The 12143-nt window shown below is 45.4% G+C and overlaps 1 protein-coding gene across 5 annotated transcripts in view; it reads left to right on the forward strand.

Annotated features, from left to right (window-relative positions):
- The window catches only part of EDA2R (ectodysplasin A2 receptor), a 168186-nt gene that overhangs the window by 138203 nt on the left and 17840 nt on the right, over positions 1-12143 (forward strand). For 2 of the 5 annotated variants that reach the window (XM_048864724.2, XM_048864727.2), the window contains exons 1-2: positions 7085-7214; positions 10041-10126. The gene's annotated coding sequence lies outside the window, so the exon portion shown is untranslated. Of the gene's footprint in view, positions 1-7084; positions 7215-7953; positions 8063-10040; positions 10127-12143 lie in introns of those variants that run through there. The other 3 variants (XM_075132467.1, XM_075132466.1, XM_048864725.2) reach the window with 2 other exon arrangements.

Below are 12143 nucleotides of genomic sequence, written 5' to 3' on the forward strand. Positions count from 1 at the left end.
ATTCAGAAGGGGTGGGTAGAGCTTGACCGCTGGCGGGGTCCCCCTCCTCCTCATGGGCGTGCCGGATAGCCTGTGCGCCCTGGGCAGCCTTGTCTTCTGGTGTCTGAGAGCGGTAAGGGCCGGTTGGAGGAGGTGGGGGGAGGCTGCCCCCTGATCCCTCCTGCCCCCGTCCCCAGGCCCCCAGATCCCTCCTGTGCCCCCTCCCCCAGGCCTCTGATCCTTCTTGCACTCTTGATCCCTCCTGCATCCCCCAATCTTTTCTGTGCCCCCAATACCTCCTGTGCCCCAGTCCTGTCCCTGTACCCCCAGTGCTAGGCTCTGCTATGCCCCCCAGTTCTGCTGCTTCACTCATGTCCCACGCCCCCCTGGGTCCTGCCCCTTTTCCCCCAGCTCTGGACCTTGGCCTCTACCCTTCCCAATCCAGCCTCTTCCTGCCCCTCCCCAGTTTTCCCTCCCTGCTCTGGATAAACTTTCCCTCTTCCCAAGATGGCGAGGCTCAGGGAACCTGTTTCGCTGGCTGGATACCCTGCCGGGGGAAGGAGGATGTAGTCTTCAGACTCTGCTCAACTGAAGTGGGGGTCAGTGCCTATTATCCCCCCTCTGCTCTAAGGAATGTGGGAATTTCAGCCCGAAGGGGCGGGAACCTCTTTTACCCCAGCAGCTACCCACACTGGCACATGCAAATGGGGTCCTGGCCCCATGTGCATGCCCAGCTCAGCAGGTGAAGCCTTGTGTCTGCGGGGACCAGGGCTAGGAAGAGGGCGAGGAGTCAGGGGAGAAGCTGAGCTAACACAGTCTGTCATTGCCCGCCCGCCCAAAAGTTGAGGCCCGCCCAAATTTTCCAATCCTAACTACACCACTGAGGTGAACACCCCATCATACCAAGTAACTCAGGTGAAGGCCTGCAGTATGCCTCCGTGTTAGCTTCAGATGGGTTATCTCAATCCTGAAAGCACCAGTGTAATTGCTGGCTGATGCAGGGTTATAATAATCAACTTAAATCAATCCTCCGATGCTACTCCACAATGCCCAACAAAGGCTATGTCTACACTAGCACTTTTGTCGGTAAAACTTTTGTCTGTCGGGGGTGTGAAAAACCCACCCCCGACTGACATAAGTTTCACCAACAAAAGTGCTGGCACGGACTGTGCTGTGTTGGCAGAAGACGTTTTCCCGCCGACATAGCTACTGCCACTCATTGGGGGTAGTTTAATTATGACGACAGGAGAGCTCTCTCCTGCCAGCATAGAGCAGCTACACGGCTGTAAGGTCCAGCTGTAAGGTCCGTAGTGTAGACAAAGCCAAAGTCGCCTATCTGACCATCAGCCCATTTCTTTCATCTCCCTCAGCAGAGGCCACACTCAGTGAAAGATGTACCTAATGCATGTGTGAATGCAAGTGGGGATACAAACCATTAACTTTAATTGAGCTACAAAACATGAGATAAGAACAATCAGTCTAATTCTGTAGTCTAGATAAGGCCATCGATGATGTTGATACCTAGCTCTTAGGGACCTTCGAACTGTGGAAGTAAATGCGAGGTCACGCAGGTGGTGTCGGAGAGAGAGCTTTGGATTCTTCGACCATGGGATGTTCCGGGAAGAAGGATTGCTAAGAAGAGATGGGATCCACCTAATGAAGAGAGGGAAGAGTATCTTCGCAAGCAGGCTTGCTAACCTAGTGAGGAGGGCTTTAAACTAGGTTCGCCAGGGGTCGGTGACCTAAGCCCTGAGGTAAGTGGGCTACCAGGAGAAAACACAAGGACGAGGGTGCAACGGGTGGATGGAGCGGGGGTTCCTGATTCATACTGAGAAAGAAGGAAAATCGGCTAGTTATCTTAGGTGCAGGTACACGAACGCAAGAAGCCTGGGAAACAAGCAGGAAGAATAGGAAGTCCTGGCACAGTTAAAGAACTATGATGTGATTGGAATAACAGAGACTTGGTGGGGTAACTCACATGACTGGAGCACTGTCATGGATGGGTATAAACTGTTCAGGAAGGACAGGCAGGGGAGGAAAGCTGGAGGAGTTGCCCTGTATGTAAGAGAGCAGTACGATTGCTCAGAGCTCCAGTATGAAACTGGAGAAAAGCCTGTTGAGAGTCTTTGGGTTAAGTTTAGAACTGAGAGCAACAAGGGTGATGTCGTGGTGGGCATGTGTTATAGACCACCAGACCAGGAGGATGAGGTGGATGAGGCTTTCTTCAGACAATTAACTGAAGTTTCCAGAACACCGGCCCTGGTTCTAATGGGGGACTTCAATGACCCTGACATCTGTTGGAAGAGCAACACAGCAGTACACAAACAATCAAGGAAGTTTTTGGAGAATGTTGGAGACAACTTCCTGGTGCAATTACTGGAGGAACCAACCAGGGACCGTTCTCCTCTTCACCTGCTGCTTACAAACAGGGAAGAATTGGTAGGGGAAGTAGAAGTGGGTGGCAACCTGGGAAACCGTGACCATGAGACGGATGAGTTTAGGATCCTCACAAAAGGAAGAAAGGAGAGCAGCAAAATACAGACTCTGGACTTCAGAAAAGCAGACTTTGACTCCCCTAGGGATCCCTTGGAAGGCTAATATGAGGGGGAAAAGAGTCCAGGAAAGCTGGCTGTATTTTAAAGAAGCCTTATTGCGGGCGCAGGAACAAACCATCCCGATGTGCAGAAAGAACAGCAAATATGGCAGGCGACCAGCTTGGCTTAAAAGTGAAATCTTTGGTGAGCTTAAACACAAAAAGGAAGCTTACAAGAAGTGGAAACTTGGACAGATGACTAGGGAGGAGTATAAAAATATTGCTCGAGCATGCAGGGGTGTAACCAGAACACAACTGGAGTTGCAGTTAGCAAGGGATGTGAACAGTAACAAGAAAGGTTTCTACAGGTATGTTAGCAACAAGAAAAAGGTCAGGGAAAGTGTGGGACCCTTAGTGAATGGGGGAGGCTACCTAGTGACAGATGATGTGGAAAAAGCTGAAGTACTCTATGCTCTTTTTGCCTCGGTCTTCACAGACAAGGGGCAACACAGTATGGGGAGGAGATGAGCAGCCCTCAGTGATAAAAGAACAGGTTAAAGGCTATTTAGAAAAGGTGAACATGCACAAGTCCATGGGTCCAGATTTAATGCATCCAAAGGTGCTGAGGGAATTGGCTGATGTGATTGCACAGCCATTGGCCATTATCTTTGAAAACTCATGGCGATCGGGCAAGGTCCTGGACAATTGGAAAAGGGCCAATATAGTGCCCATCTTTAATAAAGGGAAGGAGAACCCAGGGAACTACAGACCATTAAGCCTCACCTCAGTCCCTGGAAAAATCATGGAGCAGGTCCTCAAGGATACCATTTTGAAGTACTTCGAGGAGAGGAAGGTAATCAGGAACAGTCAACATGGATTCACCAAGGGCAAGTCATGCCTGACCAACCTGATTGCCTTCTGTGATGAAATAACTGGCTCTGTGGATATGGGGAAAGCAGTGGATGTGATATATCTGGACTTCAGCAAAGCTTTAGATATGGTCTCCCACAGTATTCTTGCCAGCAAATTAAAAAAGTATGGATTGGATGAATGGACTATAAGGTGGATAGAAAGCTGGCTAGATTGTCGGGCTCAGCAGGTAGTGATCAACAGCTCGATGTCCAGTTGGCAGCTGGTATCAAGCGGAGTGCCCCAGAGGTTGGTCCTGGAGCTGGTTTTGTTCAACATCTTCATTCATGATCTGGATGATGGGATGGATTGCACCCTCAGCAAGTTTGCAGATGACACTAAGCTTGGGGGAGAGGTAGATATGCTGGAGGGTAGGGATAGGGTCCAGAGTGACCTAGACAAATTGGAGGATTGGGCCAAAAGAAATCGGATGAGGTTCAACAAGGACAAGTGCAGAGTCCTGCACTTAGGACGGAAGAATCCCATGCACCGCTACAGGCTGGGAACCGACTGGCTAAGCAGCAGTTCTTCAGAAAAGGACTTGGGGATTACAGTGGATGAGAAGCTGGATATGAGTCAGCAGTGTGCCCTTGTTGCCAAGAAGGCTAATGGCATATTGGGCTGCATTAGTAGGAGCACTGCCAGCAGATCGAGGGAAGTGATTATTCCCCACTATTTGGCACTGGTGAGGCCACAAATGGAGTATTGCATCCAGTTTTGGGTCCCCCACTACAGAAAGGATGTGGACCAATTGGAGGGAGTCCAGTGGAGGGCAACAAAAATGATCAGGGGGCTGGGGCCCATGACTTACGAGGAGAGGCTGAGGGAACTGGGCTTGTTTAGTCTGCAGAAGAGAAGAGTGAGGGGGGATTTGATAGCAGCCCTCAGCTACCCGAAGGGGGGTTCCAAAGAGGATGGAGCTCAGATGTTCTCAGTGGTGGCAGATGAAAGAACAAGAAGCAATAGTCTCAAGTTGCAGTGGAGAAGGTCTAGGTTGGATATTAGGAAAAACTATTTCACTAGGAGGGTGGTGAAGTACTGGAATGGGTTACCTAGGGAGGTGGTGGAATCTCCATCCTTAGAGGTTTTTAAGGCCTGGCTTGACAAAGCCCTGGCTGGGATGATTTAGTTGGTGTTGGTCCTGCTTTGAGCACGGGGTTGGACTAGAAGACCTCCTGAGGTCTCTTCCATTCCTAATCTTCTATAATTATTCGCATTTTACAGAAGGGAAAATTGAGGCAAAGAGAGGGGAAATTACTTGCCTAAGGTCACCCAGCAGGACAGTGAGAGAGCTGAAATAAAACCTCAGTCTCCTGTGTTCCAGTCCAGTGCTCTATCCACGCCAACATTTATTTTGTGTTGCAATGGTGCTAGGAGGTCTCACTGTGCTAGGCACTGTACCTATATAATTAGTGGGAAATAGTCCCTGCCCCACAGAGTTCACAAGGCAGTACAAAGTACAAAGCAGACAAACGGTGAGAAAAATAAAGTTATGATCCCCATTTTACAGATGGGGCACGGAGGCATAGAGAATAAGAGACTTGCCCATTGTCATACTGGAAGTCTAAGGCAGAGCTGAAAAATTAACCCAGATCTCCTGCGTCCCAGTGCACTTGGGGACCACCTGACTGTCCTTCCAAAAACTCATTTAAAATTATCATGACCACCAACCCATATCAAATACATAGCAAAGTTCTTTATGCATCCAAACCCCTGTTTATCTGTATAACTTCCACATCCCCTGACTTAATAAACAATGTTTATGCTGTACTGTATTATGTTGCAGTGTTGTACAATTCTATTGCATGCTGGTCTATTGTCATATTGTACTATTGTGTGACATTGTTTTATACAGTTGCATCAGGTTGTATTTATAACAAATTTAAAATACTTCACTGGCACACCACACAACTTTTGCCAATGTGCAAAAAGTGGACAACAGTTACGCAACCGGTATGCTGAAACCAGCGTAGCGTGCTGACCAATATCATCTCTTTGTTGTCTCATATCATCTCTGTGAAAGAAAAGTCTACGGGGAAAATTGTTTCAGGCCATCAAAATGTTTTTTTCAACAAAATTGAAAAGTTTAATCTTCCTTTTATTTTACATGTATATTATTGTATTATACTATATAATACAAAATTTTAAAAATCAATATGAAAAGTTGTTTCAAAAGAAAAAATTGAAATATTTTGTGCTGAAAATATACAAATAGGACATTTCAACATTGTTGGAAAATTTCCCCCTTTATTTCTCCAAAACAAAATTTCAGCAAAATTGATATGATTTCACAAAGCGTTTCTGTTTTAACAAACTGCATTTTCTGACAGTTCCATCCAAGTTTTTATGATCATCTCTAGTCTCAATGTTTCCTTATGTCCCCCTTCTCTGTCTCCATCTGTTGCCTCTTCTCTTATATTATATTATAGATTTCAGAGTAGTAGCCGTGTTAGTCTGTATTCGCAAAAAGAAAAGGAGTACTAGTCGCATCTTAGAGACTAACCAATTTATTTGAGCACAAGCTTTTGTGAGCTACAGCTCACTTTGCACCTTAGAGACTAAGCAATTTATTTGAGCATAAGCTTTCGTGAGCTACGGCTCATGAGCATAAGCTTTCGTGAGCTACGGCTCACTTCATCGGATGAAGTGAGCCGTAGCTCACGAAAGCTTATGCTCAAATAAATTGCTTAGTCTCTAAGGTGCGACTAGTACTCCTTTAAATAATAGCCTTATTTAAGGAAGGGACTGTCTTTTTCTTCTGTTTGTACAGTGCCTAGCACAATGTGATCCAGGTGCATGACTGGGGCTGCTAGGTGTACAGTAGTAAAAATTAATAATAGCAGACAAAACTCTTGTTTCTCTGCCAGGTGCAATATATCAAGTATCTACCCAAAATAAGGGCATTGCAGTGATTGGTATTCCCTGTCTGTGTTTAGCATGACTGTCCTTTTCTGTTCCAGAGGCAGTGCTATATGGCTTAATGGTATCTCTGTCATTCTTGTTTGTGTTCATCATTGTATGTATTATATTTTACTTGGTTGAGGTCAGTGAACGGTGTTGCAGTTATCACTGCAGGATACTGCACTCTATAACTGGGGTGGTTCTGCTGTGTTTTTGTTCTAACCATGGTACTACCATACTCTTATGAACTATCCTGTCCTACTGTATCGCTGCACTCCGCCTGTTTTTATTGTACTGTGTGGCCATATGGTATTTTATTACACCCCATTTTCATATTATGACGTGTTGTGCTGTTGTGTTGGATTGCATTGGTCTGTCCTGTTGTTGTGTTCTCCTGCATCTCGTGGTGCTATTGTGTAGCATTACGCTGCCCTGCTGTTCTGTGCCTCGCAGTTTTCGAAATAACCCCAAACTGCTCGCTGTGCTGCTGTGACCCCTTCTCAAGCCACTCCGCCCTGCTGCTTATTGGTAATGCACTTCAGCCACAGACCCTGAGACTGTCCCCAGCCCGGCCACCGCGGCGTCCCGTTCGACATCCACCACCTTGTTTGCCGCCGTCAGGCCCCGCCCCTTTGGGCAGGCGGATCTGCATCGCCTCGCCCAGGAGGGCTGCTTGTATCCAATGGGGAGCCGGGCCTGCCCGTGGGGGCGGAGTCCCGGGGTGGAACTTCGCCTCTCGTGGGTCCCTCCAGGGCAGGAGGGCGGGTGGGTGTTGCAGCTGATTTCATCAACCGTGGGGCTGCGGGCCAGCCGGTGGGTCTGCCTGGGGCAGGGCAGAACAGCCCGGACTTGCTCAGGAGCCCGCACCAGGATCGCTGCGGCTGGGAAGCAGGTAAAATGGGACATGTTTGCCTGGCACCTGATGCCTTTTGGTGCTTGCCTGTCTCATGGGTAGGGCAGCTATTTGCCTATCACCTCTCTGTGTCTGAGCTGCCTCGTCTTGTCCCTGGACTTCCCACCCAGCCTGCCTGAGGTTACTCCGCATCTCTAGATGCTAAACAACCGGGGAATGCCCGGTATGTAGCGGCTGTAATCGAGATGCGGCGCCCTGAATCTACTTGTCCGCCTGGGTTGCGTGTGTCCAATCCCGGCCCGTGCATTGCTTTCGCTCTGGCTCGGGCTCTCCGGCATGAACAGGTCTGGGGCTGGTTCAGCCTGCGGAGTCGCTGTGCTGTGTACATGCCTGGGCATATCCCAGCGCGCTGGAGCATCCCTCGCCCTTTCCCGTTTGTGCTGCAGGGGATGGAGAGGCTCCAGTGGGCGAGCCTGTCTCTGTCTCAGCTAGAGATCCTTGTAGGGAGAAGAGAAGCGGGCTGCCAGGAAGGATCGGTCTTCTTAATCAGCTTTCCTTGTAAGTTTCCGCGCTCAGAGTCTAGGTTATGATTGTCCGGTACCAAACTGGAAAGCAGGGCCCTCCGTTTCTTCCCGGGAGCGAGGGGGTAACGGATCTGCACTAGCTGTGCAAAGGGTCCGGAGAGGAAGGAAACTGATACTGACACGTGGTGCGCTGGGCAAGTCAGGACTTGCAGGTACAGTCTCCAGCCATAGCTCTGTCTCCCACTCCCCGCGGATGGGGTTTCATCTGCTCGCTTTACAAACGGCCCAGATATTCTGATCCCTGCAAACGCAGACTTTGGAATAAACCCTGGAATACTTTGACTGCGTGCCAGAGAGTCACTGGTAAGTGACACCACTCTGGTCTGCAAGGGCACGCTGCAGGTTTCCACACTTTAACTTAAGCGATTGCGGGGGTGGCATGCCTGATTCTAAAACACAGCAGACACCAAAGTGTTTAGAGCTCTGAGCTGTAGATTTCAAGGCTGAGATTGCAGCCAACGAAAACTATTAGTGAAGATTACAAATTAATAATCTTATTGGTTATTTATTATAAACTACGCTGTTGAGTTTAGGATTGGCACCCGCAAATATTGATGAGTACAAGCCACTTTTTCTATTATCGTAATACTTCATATTAAAGTTTTTAATAAATAATGAGCTAGCAGTTGATCTAGTAGTTGATAATTTCTTTAATTCTTAAAAATGCATTTCCTGAGCACTGTGTGGATAACATTTATGGTATCTCTGGGTGTGCTCTTCATCTGTAAATATTTTAAATTCTTCTGTCTAGCAACTGAAATGTACTAAGCATTTTTATGTACATTTGGAGTAATTCTTAGTAAGTACAGATTAGAAATGGTTTTCTTTGTAAAATTAATTACAAATTAGGCACAATTTTTTTCCTTTGAGCTGAGTATGAATGACAGGTTGTCAGTGGTATTATGTGTTAGACATTAAAGAGGACAAAAGCAAAAAGGAGTAACATGGGGGTACAAAAAATTGTTACAATAATCAAGAAACTGGCCAGTTAATAATGGATAGGTTGAGGAGAAAAACAAACAGACAAAAAAGAAGCCAAGATTTTCAAAAGATACCAGTGATTTTGGGAAGTCAGTTTGAGACACTCTAAAATGGCCTGATTTTTAGAAAATGATTGGTCATCCAAAAATTTGAGGCACTGAAAAATACTCAAACAACCCCCAACACAGACTAGTCACATTTGGCAATCTTGATCCTAGTGTATAAGTATGTATATAAAACATATATTGTATATAAAAATTATACATATTATGGCCATGATCCTGCAAACACTTATGCACAAGACAAACTGTATGTACATGAGCAGTCCCATTGATTTCAAGGTCTCAAGTGTATCCCTTTCTTTCCTGTATTGTTTGTCATCTTAAGTCTCAATCCTGCACTGTGATTTGCTAACATGGCTCTCAGCACTCCTGAGGAATCTCACTGAAGTAAAACAGAACTTCACATGGATGCGGAGTTCTGTATTAATCAGATCCCAGCACATGATTGGGGCTTCGGATTAAATTCTTTTGGGGATGATATAGGTCTTCCTATGTGTTCAAATGGCATTTTGCGTGCTGTGAGCACTACAGGAATGCACATAATAATAATACAATAACTCCTGCATTGGGTATTATTACTGTATTTTAAAGTCTCATTTTATTTGCTGTTAGAACACAGTTGAAAGAAACAAACAGAAGTCTAAAATGACCATTACGACAAGAGTGGGAAATTAAAAAATTGCCATCATGTCAGAGAGATGTAAAATCAGCACTGCACACTCCCCCTTTTGATATTGGGGTGTTTTCTTCTAAAAATAAACAGAAAACAAAACTTTTAGCTTGAAGTATTACAAATTACACACTTACTGGACTTTTTGTGACTCGGAGAAAGTCTACAAGTTCACTGAAAAACATGTTTATTTCCAAACCAGGCTAAAAGATTCAGCCACTTTTTACTTATGACGAGCAATACCTTATTCTGCAGGTAACCATATTAAAATCAGTGGGACTGTTTACAAAGTAAGGTACTATTTGATATGAGTAAAGATAGAAGAATTTGGCTCAGAGTCCTATATATTAAGCAAATATAGTGTCAAGAAATGCTTGCAGAACAAAATGAATAGCATTGAGTGATTGGGGAACAGAAGATATTTGCACTAAAGGCAGGGACTTGACTTAATAGCAGGGGAAAATGCTAGACATGCAGGAATATTTTCCAGGTTAATATTTTGGGATTTTAAAAAATTCTTTTTCTCCTGTTGCTTTTATTTAACATTGTCATTCTTTCTTTTTTAAAGCAACATATAACCCACATGATGGCATTTAATCTGCCTGACCTGTTTTCCACTGCCCAATTCTACCAGCTGCCAACTTCAGATATGCAGTAAGTGTTTTATAGCAATTTTTCCTGTTTTGGTATATTGCAAGTAGTGCTGTATGTTACCAGCAAAGACTAGGCACATCTTCTATGATCCCTTAACTCTAATATGTTGGCCTGATAATCCAGTAATGCTAAACCTGATGCCACTATCCTGGTCCATTGAAATCCCTTTGCCACTTTGAAAATGTAGACAGACGCCTTGAAATCCATTAGGAACAGCAGGAGCCATCTCAAAAGATGGCAAGTGTTTATCAAACAAATATATATTTTCTTCACTGTGTAAAGATTGTAGGTCAGACTAGGTTATAAACCAAAAACAAAATGCACCCTCGAATTTCAGGGATCTTCCGGGAAAGAATTTGAGTTTTGCTGTCAGTTTCTGGATTTTTATTTCAATTCAGTGCTTTGGATATTTATAAATCAAGCATCTACTGGGGGAAAAAAACAACAGTTTTCAGTTGAATATGAGGTCTGACCAATGTTCAAGGAAAGTGCAAGTTAGGTAGGGCCTAATCCAAACACTCCCATTGACTTCAGTGGGCTTTTAATCAGGGCCTCAGTATGCAGTTGTAGATCTATGTATTGCGAGGTGCCAGTCTAGCTTGTTAAGTCCTCCGTGAAATATCCTATCGTCTAGTTAAAAGGCTACGCTGTGAGTGGCCCTTGCATGGGCACACTGTGGCGGAGTGCAAGGGTGAAGCTTCCTCCCCCTTTTTGCAGCTACCTAAGGGCCTCCTATACCAGCAGTCTCTGCAGTCCCTGTACTCTGGGGAGTGCAGGGTCTTGTGCTTCCCCTGGGAAGCATGATGCCATAAGAGAGGGGTATGGCTGGTGCACCTGGGAGTTCATCAGATTCATCCACTGTGGTCACCGAGCCATCCTTGAGAGGTTGTCTCCCGAGATACAGTCTCGCTGATGCTGTCCTGCCCCACCCCTCCCCAGGGCCCTGGCATAAATGCTGCAGTCTAACCCAGTGGGATAAGAATGGTGGAACTGCAGAAAACAGCAAGTTTACCAAAACTATGGTATTCTACATTAATGGTTCAAACCACTTCATTTTACAATAGTTGTAGGGCAGTATTTTGGGTGCGTATTACACATACAAGGGAGTGTTTAAATAGGGGAAAGCTGTTTTCACTGAGATTTTTAACAAATCATGAAATCATTCAATAATTTAACAGGTTTTATTCACCAAGTTCATAGATTCCCGTTAATGCAGAACAATGACTGTAGGTTGTTTCCCTATAAAATCAGTGAAGAGACTGATACTGTGAGATGTTTAGGTCCCTATCCGGAAAATGAGATCTTATTCTGGCAGTTGCTTTGAGATTCTGTACAGCTTCTGCAGAGATGGGAGAATATCTCATTTTAACCTAATTGGGATCAGATGTTTTAACCACTTACTAGAATCTCAAGTTTCAGAGTAACAGCCGTGTTAGTCTGTATTCGCAAAAAGAAAAGGAGTACTTGTGGCACCTTAGAGACTAACCAATTTATTTGAGCATAAGCTTTCGTGAGCTACAGTTCGCTTCATCGGATGCATACTGTGGAAACTGCAGAAGACATTATATACACAGAGACCATGAAACAATACCTCCTCCCACCCAAATCTCTAGCACAAATCCAGGTTTTCTCACCCTCTGCCCCCCCCTACCCCCACAAACTCACTCTCCTGCTGGTAATAGCCCAACTTGATTATCATACACATTGTAAGGAGAGTGATCACTTTAGATAAGCTATTACCAGCAGGAGAGTGGGGTGGGAGGAGGTATTTTTTCATGCTTTGTGTGTATATAAAAAGATCTTTTACACTTTCCACAGTATGCATCCGATGAAGTGAGCTGTAGCTCACGAAAGCTTATGCTCAAATAAATTGGTTAGTCTCTAAGGTGCCACAAGTATTCCTTTTCTTTTTTAGAATCTCAAGGTGGCTTTCTATTGAGGGCAGTCATAGAGTTTAAGACCACCAGATCATCTAGTCTGACCTCCTGCATATCGCGGGCCACCAGCACCTCCAAAC

This window comes from Caretta caretta, chromosome 9, assembly GCF_965140235.1.
Source record: "Caretta caretta isolate rCarCar2 chromosome 9, rCarCar1.hap1, whole genome shotgun sequence".
Classification (NCBI taxonomy): domain Eukaryota; kingdom Metazoa; phylum Chordata; order Testudines; family Cheloniidae; genus Caretta; species Caretta caretta.